The 12,979-nt window shown below is 31.8% G+C and overlaps 1 non-coding gene across 1 annotated transcript; it reads left to right on the top strand.

Moving 5' to 3' along the window:
- Positions 1-4,487: 4,487 nt before the first annotated feature.
- On the top strand, positions 4,488-4,560 carry TRNAR-UCU (transfer RNA arginine (anticodon UCU)). The gene has a single exon. It is a non-coding gene; the product is annotated as a tRNA-Arg (tRNA).
- Positions 4,561-12,979: the final 8,419 nt, after the last annotated feature.

Below are 12,979 nucleotides of genomic sequence, written 5' to 3'. Positions count from 1 at the left end.
TTTCATATGTAAATACTTAATCCAGCTTTTAATTTCTCTGAGATGTCTGGCTGTAAGTGCCATTAAGAAGCGCGATACAGCTTTTTCAGTTCTGGCGAATGATGTAGTGTTTAAAATGCAAATTCTTTGCATCAACCAATATTCCAGATTGAGATTTTTTTGTGAAAAATATATTTAAATTAATTAATTGTACGATTTTACATAATAGTTCCTGTAATTTGATTATTGCTGCAGGAAACTAAGCGATTTTTTGGTCGTTCGTCGAGGAATGTCGTTCTTAGAAAAGAAGACTATCTGTTAAGACAGATATGAAGTTGAAAATGGCTTTATTCTGTTCAAGGCTATTTGCCAGTTAGAGAAAATTCCTTAAGCAATTAAGAGTGTCATATATGAGTTTTTTAATAAAATTAGGAATTAACTGCAAACATAAGTAGAAAGTAATGCAGCAATAATACAAACCTGGATAAAAACTTATAACTAATTTTCTGAAATACTGTAATGTAAGTTTACTGTAATGTATGTATATTTAGTACATGTTTTAAAATGTGAAAGAAATGATTTTGTTGCAAGGTAAAGATTTCTGATTATATGTTAAGACTTTAGTATTAAACATTCTTCGCAAATTTATTTGACCGCCGCTGACGAATTTGGTATTAGCGAAATAAAAGAAATTCCCAATAAATTTCTTCTGAAATAAACGTGGAGATAAAATTACTACCCTCTTTTTAAGGCATCAAACAAAATAAATTACAATTTGAAAATCCTGAAAATTGCGTTATTATTTGTATTACTAATGTTAAACAAGAGGAAATTGTCCATTTCTGGAATTTTTGTATCCAAACACAGAACCAGGGTCCAAGTACGACAAGCGGCATCCCTGAGCATAACGTATTCTTCAGTAGCTCCCAGTGCTCACTTTTCTTATTTCCGTGTGTGTGTGTGTGGGGGGGAGGCTTAAGAAAAATTATATGATGACTTTGTAGCCTTCTAAATATGAGACCACATGCTCGGGCTTTCCGGGCCTAAACACAAAACCCAAGCAAATACATCAGAGCACTGTTTATAAGTACGGGAAAGCGCTTTAATAAAAATGTTGCTATTTCTGAAATAAATACTGTTATTTTTCAAATATAATATTAAAAGTAAATATTTAAGTAAAAAAAAAAAAAAAAAAAATACATGGAATTTGCAGTTTCATTTTACATGATTTTTAGTAACCATGTACCTTCACCCCCCTTTACGATGTATTTCTAGCTAAACATTCAGAGAAATAAATTATTTATTAATTCAGGTTTTTCCAAATCTCCAGAAATTGCAACAATCATGATCATTTATGAGCAATGAAATAAAATTATCATCAACTGTCATTTATTATCAATTAGCAGCTACGCGGCCAGCCTTCGTCTGGCTTTTCAATGTACTAGAAATGTTCCAAAAAGGAACATCAAACGTTAAATTTAAAAACTGTGCAAAATTTTACTCTGTAGAACAACTTCATCCAATAAATAAATAACTAAATAAATAAGAATGAAAGACAGTAAAGATTGGGGGGGGGAACTCTGAAAGGTTTTAGATTTTAAATTACGTTCAAAGCGGCGTTTTTTTAAGATTTTGTCTGTTACCTTTATTTATTAAATATCGCGTTCTTCGCACTTAAACCATAAAATTCAGTTCAAGAGCAATATCGCAAAATAGTTTTAAATTGAGCATATCTTTAGAATTTCCGAAACAGAGTCTCGTGCGCTGGAGATAAAAACGTTTTTTTCTGTACAACTTTGCCATTGCTCGCTTTGAAATCCTCGAGTTTGTTAATCAAAAATTCGTTAAAGTTTTACAAAATATGAAATCGATAATAAAACAAATTTCAAATTTGGGCTTCCAGAGATGCCCACATTCGCAGTAGGATTACGTCATTCAAATTGGATGGCTCTATAAGACAAAGTATGCATGTAAAACCTGGAAAGATCAGTGAAAATTTCAATGGTTTTTTAATGCAAATTTGCCTACAGACACTTTTATGAGCCAGTGGACTTTGATATTTGCTCTCAAAGTGAGTGTAATTTTATATAACTTCGAAGTCTAATCCGTACGCTGTATTGCGGCTACGATAACTCGTGACGTCACGCTATTGATATTTTTTTTGGTTTCATTCATACACCTTGTAAAGTCTATGGTTTCTTATAAGGTCCATGGTTTCACTTTTGTGACGTCTTGCTTACTTCATCTATTCCAACCTCCTTGGTTATAACTTCAACAAGCTTTAATGTTTTAATGACAAAAAATTTTAATGATATTTGAGTTTATTAGCATAGCATGAATTCTTGATTAGTAATAAATTGTTAATCGAGATTCTATCCAAACAGTCGCATAACTAGTAAGCCACAGAAACATTTTACGTTATGATCAGGGATACAAAACTTTCGCAAAAATCAAAAATTAAAAGTTTCACATTTATTTGGCGTGGGAAGATAGAAATAAATGAATAAAATTAAATAAGAAATATAAATTACTGTTTTTGTAATCATACAAACTATTGCAATAAACAGGAGGGGAAAAAAATATGTTTCAACAGCCACAACTATTGACTTACCTTTAAGTAGTTTTTTTTCCTCCTTTTTCTTTGAATATTGCGTAATATAGAAGCAAAACTATACCTTTACGCAATATTCCGAGAAAGTATTACTATGTTTATGGCAAAGTGGTACAGACATTAAGTATCTCTAGATAGAAGATATCTGTGCAGGCACGTATTGTGCCAAATAATCACGCAGGTTTAGATTATGAGATTTACGCAACGGATTATTTACCGTTTGCGTGAATGTTTTACCTGTCTTCAACAAATTATTCTTTTTCCATTTTCGCATGCTTTTGCACTCAGAAGTTAGTGACAGGTTGTAGTCTACCGCTTAATCCCGAGTGCACATATGATGGGTACATTTTTCGTCTTTAAATAGTTAATATTCGTCATATGCTTCGTTAATATTAGTCAATGTTGAATATCACTTTCTCCTTTCCTGGCTTTCAGCACAAATATTATAAAATTTACTCATAACGATATGTGTGTCTTTTAAATACAAACCCTCTTTTATTTTGTCAATTTGTTTGTTATTCATTTTCATGGCAACCAATAAAAATAAAAATTAACAATCAATAAGCTGAACTACGTATTTAGGAAAACATAACGAAAGTGAAGTGTCTGGTATGCAAATTTAGGAAAATAACACTTCTGTGACTCCAATAGAACTAATATTTTATTCCTTACGAAGTTATAGATACGTATTCATAAATTTATTTACATTTTACATGCACGTTGAAGCGCGTGATAAAAAATCGAACTTTGTTTACTTCGTTCTTTGCGGAGACTAGAAAAGTGTTGCCATTCCGCTTTAACTAAATTAGAAACTTGACGGAACTGAAACTACACTACAGAAAGAAACGATAACCTATTTTATGATTTGTGACACGAATGAACTGTATGAGTGAGAAAACTGTATGCACGTATGAAACTAGCACGGGACGAGTGAGTATACACGAAACGTGTATGAGAAAGACAGAGGTTACGAACCTGTGTAGAACATCCAACTTAGTGATGTACGCCGAATAAGGAAATTTTCTTTGAATGCCGACTTATTTCTTCATTTTTCGCTAAGAAATTCATAATTATTATTTCACATTTAATCGCTCCTGCTAGTAAATTTCGCATTTATTAACATCTACTTCGTAAATACGAAAACTGCGTATCTCTTATGTAAAGCAGGAAGATTTATTGTGAAATAATTTTTGATATTAATATCTCTGAGCAAGATCATAATGATAAGAAATAATTTAAAATCTTAGATGTCTAAGAGGATTTCATTTTGCAAATATCAATAATTAAACTGGATCTCTTTTAATACGTCGAAGAAATTTAACATTTTGAAAAGTATAATCTCTTTATTAAAATAAAGACAGGTATTTGAAGTATGTTGTTGAGGTATTCGAATACCTCAGCAACATTTCAAACACTGAATTCGAAAATTTTGAAACTTAATAAATAATTTCAATTAATTCTCAGGGCTTCTGAAAGCTGGAAACTGATAACTATGCAATCAGGATTTTAATACGAATATAGTAGAGGTGAGAATAAAAGGAAGGAGTGAGAGAAAATAAAGGAAAGTTATGTGGCAAATACATCGCCTTATCGGTTCCATTATTATTTTAACGGAAATGAAAAAAATAACCGAACAGATAAGGCAATCACGTATGATTCCGTGCCTTGAATGACTTTTATCTTATTTTGTTTTCTCAATAATATCTTAGTCTTAGAAGTTTTAATTAAATTAATAGTCAACTGATTTATTTGGAAATTAAAGAAGAAAGACCACTGTCATATGCCTCAATAGAATTACATTGATCCAGTACCTGATAAGTCACTATTATTTACAAAACAACAGTTTCACAATTAAATGTTTTTATTTTTTAGTTTGTTATGAGCACTACATCACATCGTCCCTGTAGCGCAGTGGATAGCGCGTTGGACTTCTAATCCAAAGGTCCCGGGTTCGAATCCCGGCAGGGATGTATGTAGGTAGGGTTAAGAGGACTCGTTCACTTTTTATTCACAGTACAGGTTTCATATCAGTAACAATTAATTTTTTACAATAATAATATTAAGATCATTAATTGAGTATCACTCAAATAGTTCAATTATTTTTTAAACTAAATACCATAATTTTAAAATTCTACCGGCTCTCTAAAACTTTCGGATTTTATATTTAAGTTAAGGTACTTTTTGATACCCCCCCTCCCATACTAACCAACTAGCTTATCTGTACTTGTGTGAGTTGACTATTATCGCGTGTGTACTCGACAGTACTCAAACCAAAGTATTTTACCGAATGTTTGAACCGAGGGGTGAGGATAATCAGAAAGTACTTAAATTTGGAAAGAGTCACAATTTAAAAAAGTTTGGGAGGCATTGCTTAAAACAAAATAATTAATGTTATTGTTTTACTGCTCTTTTAGAAATGTTACCTCGCGTTAAGTCCAAACAAGCAAGAAAGTGAATAAAGATAATAATACTTAAAACCAAAGCTTTGAAGTGGAACTCAATTTTGTTCGAAAAGCCATACAATATTATTGCAGATATTTATACTAATTAGAACCACAGCTTATCCAGATATTCGGGTTATTTTAATACAGATTATCTATTCTTTTAAATATAAATGAGAATTTTTTTTATTTCCTTATTTATTTTGCTTTGTTTTCAAAATTTTTAACTGTGTCTTATTTTAATAAAGAGATTATACAAGTAAAAAAAAAATAGAATATTTTTTATTTCTAAAATAAAATACAAAACACATATTTTTTTTCTGATAAAATTAAATAAGCAAATAATTTGTAACTTTTACTTTCAATCCGATGGCACATTAAAACTAAGCAACAAACCTTGTATGCCTGTTAAATTATACACTTTGTTTGCGGCGCTTCATTTAAACTTATTTCATTACAGATATATTTCTGATTCAATCAATTCAGGTCTCATTTCGCGGCAAAGGAAAAGTGCATAAAAACTCAATCTTAATTAAGACACAATCTTCTTTCAAAATCTTCTCAATCTTCTTTCAAAATTGTAAAATACAGAAAAACTTTAAAAACAGTTAAAAAAAAATTTAATTAAAATTAAAGTGTTTTACGCAAAAACAAGCAATTGGGTCAGCGGGCTGGAAGCAAAATTTTCGGTCCTCAAAATTAAAGGTTAACTTTTGGTCAAACTGGGAAAAAAAGACGCTGGAGTTGGTGCACCAACTGAATTCACAAGACAAGGGTTTCAATGTAAACAAATGGCGACCTAGTTAAGCTGAGCGACACTTAAACTTTTAAATTGTTGATAATTCTATAACTATTTCAAGAGGATTAACTAAATGCATAAAAACATTAACCGGAACATAAGAATAACTTAATTTAATCACTTTTAAAGCAACAAATGCACAGTTTACTAAGATATTAGAATAAAAAGACTGAGTTCACTGAGCCGGGCAATAGAGTGGGAAAGATAGGTACTAGATAGATAGATGCGTTTGGGCGGCAGATTGCAACCAAAAAGGGAGGTGCACAACTACATGTTATAGCAGACTCATATTCAAATTTTCAACGTTCCACGGCTATTCGTTTTTGAGTTATGCGAGATAGGTACGTACGTACGTAGAGACGTCATGAGAAAAATCTCTTCTGAATCCATTTGGGAGGAAAGGGTTCTTTATTTTTTTCATAGGTGCAATATCACGCAGAAACATCGTTCAAATGGATTCGAGAGCATTCAGAATGGATATTTTCGTTGAAGTATGATATCCGAAATTTTTCGCGATTATAGTATTTTTTTTATTTCGTACAAAGAATTAAAAAAGCGAAGCGAATTAAAATTTGCTTAGCGAAACTCAATTTCTAAAATTAGAAATACCGTTGCCCTATGGTAGACTGTCAATAAAGGTGAATAAAAATTAATATAAATAAAATGGTAACAGATAAAACTGTTACTATTTTATTTATAGATAGATTAATAATCAACAATTAAAAAAATTAAATAAAATATAAAAATAAAAGCTATATCATTAATTTAAAGAAAAAATTGTGAGTGGATAAATAACGAAAAATCAATACATTTAAAGAATTTAATCAAGTATGAATGCTTTCGGAATTACTTTTTATAGAAATGTGCAAGTTTTTAGCAAATAAAAAATATAAGGCAACAATTGCTATTTCATTTGCGGGTAAACACTCGAGGAATAAAACATGCTTAGTTAATTAACATTTAACAAATATTCTCTATTCATATAAAGCAAATATAAAGTTAAATTTAAAAATGAATTAAGAAATTTTAATTGCAAAGAAATAAAAATAATGATTATTGCTGCGAACTAGTTTACAATATCATTTAAATTCTAAGAGCATATGTAAATTAATTGTACTTATCTAAAACCATGAAGAAATACATTATTCCAAAAATTTAAAGTTATTGTTTAGTTAATTATATATCTTCTTAGAATTCAAGTCTTTCCAATTCAAATTTATTTCAGTATTTAGTTCTTTAAATTACATTGAATTCCGAGTAATTTCATTTAAAATCTGATGGAACGGAAAAAATGATAAGAAGTTAATACCCGAATAAGGCGGTCAGGTCTTGGCTAAGTGGGGAGTCTTATTTACTTGCAACCTACTTCATTTCTCTCTTCTGTGTGGGGGAACGAAAATTCCGCTCAAAAGCACAGAATTTTTTCGATTTTCCCTTTCAGCTAATCTTGCACCGGCTAAGGACACCAAAACCTGAATAGTACACTCAGCACAAAATAAATAAACAAATAAAATAAAATAAAAAAATCTGAAAATAATTACGCCTAAAGTTTTTTTTTTTTTTTTTTTTTTTTTTTTTTTTTTTTTTAGTCCAAAGGGGCTTTGTCCCTGAAGAACTATTGTTTTCGTTTTGCGATTTTGCGCTGGTTTACTATAAATGTCCGTTTCACTTTTTAAACTGTTGCCGCCAAAAATTAGAGTCCTGCATTACATTTGATGAAATTAAATAATGGAAAATCTGCATAAATGTATGTATATTTCTCGCATTGTGATAAAACAACGGTACATGAATGTTAGAATCATTTCAGAACTATTTTGCGATATCGCTGTTTAACTACATTTTATGGTTTAAGTGCGAAGAACGCGATATTTAAGAAATAAATGTAACACACAAAATGTTAAAAAAAACGCCCCTTTGGACATAATTTAAAATCTGAAACATTTTAAAAATGTTTAGTGCGTTTAAATATCATGTTCTTCGCACTTAAATTCAATTCAACAACAATATCACAAAATAATTTTAAAAGAGCATATCTTTAGAATTTCCGATTCACAGTCTCAGACGCTGCAGATAAAAACGATTCCCCCCCCCCGTACAGTGTTGCCATAGCTCGCTTTGAAATCGTTAAGTTTCTTAATCAAAAACTCAAAAATGCTTTCGAAAATATGAAATAGATAATAAAACAAATTGGAAATTCAAATTTCGGGCTTCCAGGGGCCCATGTTCAGGTGAAGGGTTACGTTATTCAAATTTTGATGGCTATAGGTAATGTTCTTTTTTCATAATGTGTGATACATACATACATTCATGCAGATTCTTCATTACTTAATTTCTTTAAATATAATACAGGACGATATTTGGTGGCAACAATTTGAAAAGCGAAACGGCACAAAATGCCGTTTTAAGACAAATAGCCCTTCTGGGCTAACGCCCCTTGGACTTAAAAAAAAGAAGGTACATTTCTACATCTTCCGTTCTACTGGGCCGATTGACGAAATTTAATTTGCGTTTTTCATGTCTCGAAAGCGCGACTTAGGATATATATTAGATTTAGATGCAATATTGTTCTAACATGTGACAAAAATCGGACTTTTTCTGAATTGACTTAACCATTTTTTTTCATAATTTCGATTCTACGGCTCAAGTTATGCCTAAATATTGAATTTTGTAAAATTTGGTGAGAAACTTAAAAATTTATCTTGACGAACTTTCTTAGTTTGCGCCAAGAATAATTCACTTGGCGAAATTCTTAATTTTGGTAATCTAGTATTTTCCTTTTCGTTTCAATGTGCAAAGCGGTGCATTGCTCATTCTTCTTTCTAATAATTTTAACAAAATGCGTAAACCGCATTTGGCGTTATTATCGCTTATAACAAATATGGCAAAGTTCAAAATGCGCCAAATATATAAATTCAGGTATATCTTGGGAAATTTTGAAAAAAACTCTAATTTTTTGTAAGTATAATTAGAAATACATCTAGTTTAAGGTGATGGCAAAAATTTTATAGATTGTAATTCAATTTTTTTCGAAAAATTTATAAAAATACTAATTTAAAAAATAAATCAGAAAATATCTGCAAATTTTATTTAGATGGAACCTAAACTTCCAGTTGTGAAAAAAATTAATAAAAAAGAGATATGTATAAATATACAGCAAATTCAATTAACACTGAGACACAGGGGCGTAGCTAGAGGGGGGCATCTGTACCCAGGCGCAGAATCCAAGGGGCGACAAACTGATGTTACGACATTTTAGAATTATATGTTTTCCATCCTTGGCAAGCAGTAGGGGGCGCGAAATCTTTAGTTGTCCCTGGGCGCTGAAAACCCTAGTTACAACTCTGTGCCCATCTGTCTCTTAGTCGTTAGTTGTCTCTAAGTAATGTTGCCAAATACCATACATAGAGGTTAGAATAAAAAATATGTATTGTTAAAATTTAAAAAAAAAACTTCTCTGCAACAGGAATGGCTCCGTCCCAACGTAGAGAGAAACAGCTGCGTATGCGCGAAATATCTGTCGCCAAAGCTCGCGAAGTTCGAAGGTCAAGTTTATCAAGAGTACATAAAACGAATATCGTTTTAAATTTCTTTAAACTTTAAAGGAAAAGAAAATATTTTTTCGCGTGAGTAAATCAATTAATAGATTAGTTATTTTAAGCAAAAAAAGTACGAAAATCCGATTATAAATTATTGTGAAAGTCAGGGGCATAGCTAGAGGGGGGCATCTGTCCCCGGGCGCAGAATCCAAGGGGCGCCAAACTGATGTTACAACATTTTAAAATTAAATGTTTTCCATCCTTGGCAAGCAGTAGGGGGCGCGAAATCTTCAGTTGTCCCTGGGCGCTGAAAACCCTAGCTACGACTCTGCTGAGACACTAAACTTTTGAGAGCTATTTCTAAAAACTACTAGTGCGATTTTTACAAAACTTGCCACTTTAGGATAATTTGAGTCTTAGAATCGAAATATGGAAAAAAAAAAAATGGGTAAGTCATTTCAGAAAAAGTCCGATTTAGTCTCCAGATAGCAATGTTAGAATAATGCTTTATGTAAATATAATATACATCCCAAGTCGTGCTTTCGAGACATGAAAAACGCAAATTAAATTTTGTCAATCGGTCCAATACAGTGGGATATATAGAACTGTCAGTTTTTTTTTTTTTTTTTTTTTTTTTTTGTGCATCTCTTGCTGTTACAAATGGATATTCATTCCAAATTTCATTAAAACCTAATTAATTTTTCAGAAATTCAATGCACAAATTCTCTTAATTTTGTACATGAGTGTATTTATTAGTCATATAACATGCTTTAACTCATGCTCAAAAAATAATTAAGTTTGAATTTTGAAGTGTATTATCTGTTTATGATATTCATTAAGCATCTGAAAGCAAACCCATGCATGATATTTTCTGTGAAAGCATTTTTTGAGTTTCATGTATAGCCACATTATTATGAGAGTAATAATAAAATAAATTTGTACCTTTTACTTAAAGTTTTTGGCTTACCAGTGGCCACAGTAGTTCACCACAGACAATATTCCTAGCAATTCAGTGACATCTCCAAAAACTTTCTTAAATGGAATGTGAACATAAACAAATTTCTCATATAAGTACTTCTGAGGCAGGAAGCCAGTACTTTCCTATAGTAAATAATCTGTTATTTTTAACATAAAGATCAATTAATTTACAAATTATTCACTGGTCATCTGCCCAAGCAAGAAAGCCTTTTACATTAGAAAGACATTTGCATAAACTTCCTTGAAACGAATTACAAACAAAAACAAAAACAAATTTCTGCCATAAGCACTTCAGGCAGGAAGCCAGTACTTTGCTATAATAAATAATCCAATATTTTAATGTAAAGATCAATTAATTTACAAATCATTCACTGGTCATCTGCCCAAGCAAGAAAGCCTTCTAGGTTTTCATTTATAGTACATAAGGAAAAAAGTGAAATCCCCATCCTTTTATTAGATGGGAATTAATAACACAATGCAGATGCTAAGGCTTGTCCATTGTTAAGACTTGTAAAGAACAGGTGATACTCTTTCTTACAGTAGAATTTATTTAACTATTTTTTTAAATTAATATCAGATGACAGTTTCATTTATTTAGTATTGTTTAATTTTTATTTAGTATTTGTTTTGATAGCTACAGTTTTTTCCTAGATTCCTGTTCCAGAAAACCTAATACCCAACATAATATATGACTGGCAATGACTCATCATTACCTTGGTTTGATTCTCATACAGTTACCCTTTAAAGCAGTGGTTCTCAACCGGGGGTGCCCGCACCCTTCGTGGTGCGGGAATGTATTTTTGGGGGTGCAGGAGAAGCCCCTACCTAGCCTAAAAATTATTAAATATCATTTATTAAATTTCTTATAACAAAATATTTGTAATCTGCAATAGTGTCCCCAATATTGAAGCTCATAAAAATTGGTAGCACCTAGCTCACTTATCGGCAAAAGACACAGGAAAGAGCCGGTGCCGATGGGCGTATACACTACGCTACGAAAAGGCATGAAACGCTACAAACGAACGCGAACAGGCAGCTAGGTGATGGAGAAAAGAACAAAAATGTGGGAATACAAGCAGAGAACGTTATCCCAGCTTGCGCATGCGCTAAGTTCAATATGTGCTACTCCAATGGAATCTACGGATTCACAGATATGTATCTGCATCTACTGTGCCTGTGTTAGGCTAAGTCGAGTCAACTATTGTGTCTGCGACATGTGTATTGTGTATTCTGACTTGTCCAGAAACCTCTTGAGACTAATATATTCTTAATTGCCCGTTCAAGCCGAATAGGATTCAATGATATTACAAACGTAAGAAAATTATATATTTTATATTACATTATTTCTAAATAATTAAATCGACTATATTGAACCCCACTATGTCAAGAAAATGACAACAGAATGATAAGTATCTCGGTTATGGATTTACCACCACAACCGAAAAGGATGGCATGCAACGACCGAAATGCATCTTGTGTTCCAAGATATTTTCAAACAGCAGTCTCAAACCATCAAAGTTATTAGAGCATTTCAACAATCTGCATGGTGGCGAAAAAGTGCATAGCATGAACAGCTTTGAAGGCAAAGAAGGCTTGGTTTGATACCAGTGGAACTATCCTAAAACTGGGCAGACCAGCAATTCAAAAACCATTATTAGAAGTGTCATATCAAGTGGTATATTTATGTGAAAAAAAAAAAAAAAAAAAAAAGAGACCTCACACGATCGCTGAAGAGTTGATTAAACCTTCTGCTTTAATTATTGCTAAAACAGTTTTAGATTCGGAAGCACGTAAAAAAAATCCAATAGATTCCATTATCGAATGATATTATACGATCGCTCAGTGAAGATATTTTAATGCAAGTAATTGAAGACATAAAAATCAGTCCACTAAAAATAAGCATGCACCTGGATGAGTCAACTGATGTTGATAATTGTAGCCAACTTTTGGTATTTGTCAGGCATGTGAAGGAAAAAGAGGTGATAGAAGAATTTCTATTTTGTGAGCCACTGGAAGTGAATACGAGAGGAATTGATGTTTTCAATCGCATCAAAGTTTTTTTACTAAATATCAATTATCAATCAATGTGATTGGCTCAATATGCACTGATGAAGCCCCAGCAATGTTAGGCAAAAATTCAGGATTTTTTTCACACATTAAAAGAGAATTATCGGAAGTTATAATAACGCATTGCATGTTGCATCGTCATGCACTTGCGTCGAAAGCATTGCCAGAAAGTTTAAAACAACATCTAACTACAGCAGTAAATGTAGTAAAATACATCCGAGGGCGAGCGCTTAATCATCACATTTTTCGTGCATTTTGCGAAGAAATCGGTGCTGATCATACCTTGCTCCTATATCACACCGAAATACGATGGTTATCTAAGGGTCGCATGTTTAACAGAGTTTTTGAATTGCGTAAGGAAATTATTCAATTACTTATTATTCAATTCAAAACTGTTATTTAGCAAAAGATTTTGAGAGTAATGATGCAATGCTGAGGCTGGCCTACTTAGCAGACATGTTTAGCCATTTAAATGAATTGAATCTATCAATGCAAGGATTTGGTATAAATATAATAATATCTAGTGAAAAATTATCTTCATTTATCGCAAAATTAGAAATTTGGATAC

Source organism: Stegodyphus dumicola, chromosome 2, assembly GCF_044657685.1.
Source record: "Stegodyphus dumicola isolate Sdum_Otavi_A_Nest chromosome 2, ASM4465768v1".
Lineage (NCBI taxonomy): Eukaryota > Metazoa > Arthropoda > Arachnida > Araneae > Eresidae > Stegodyphus > Stegodyphus dumicola.
Note: the sequence above shows the minus strand (reverse complement) of the source record. Positions and strands in the feature narration are given on the sequence as shown.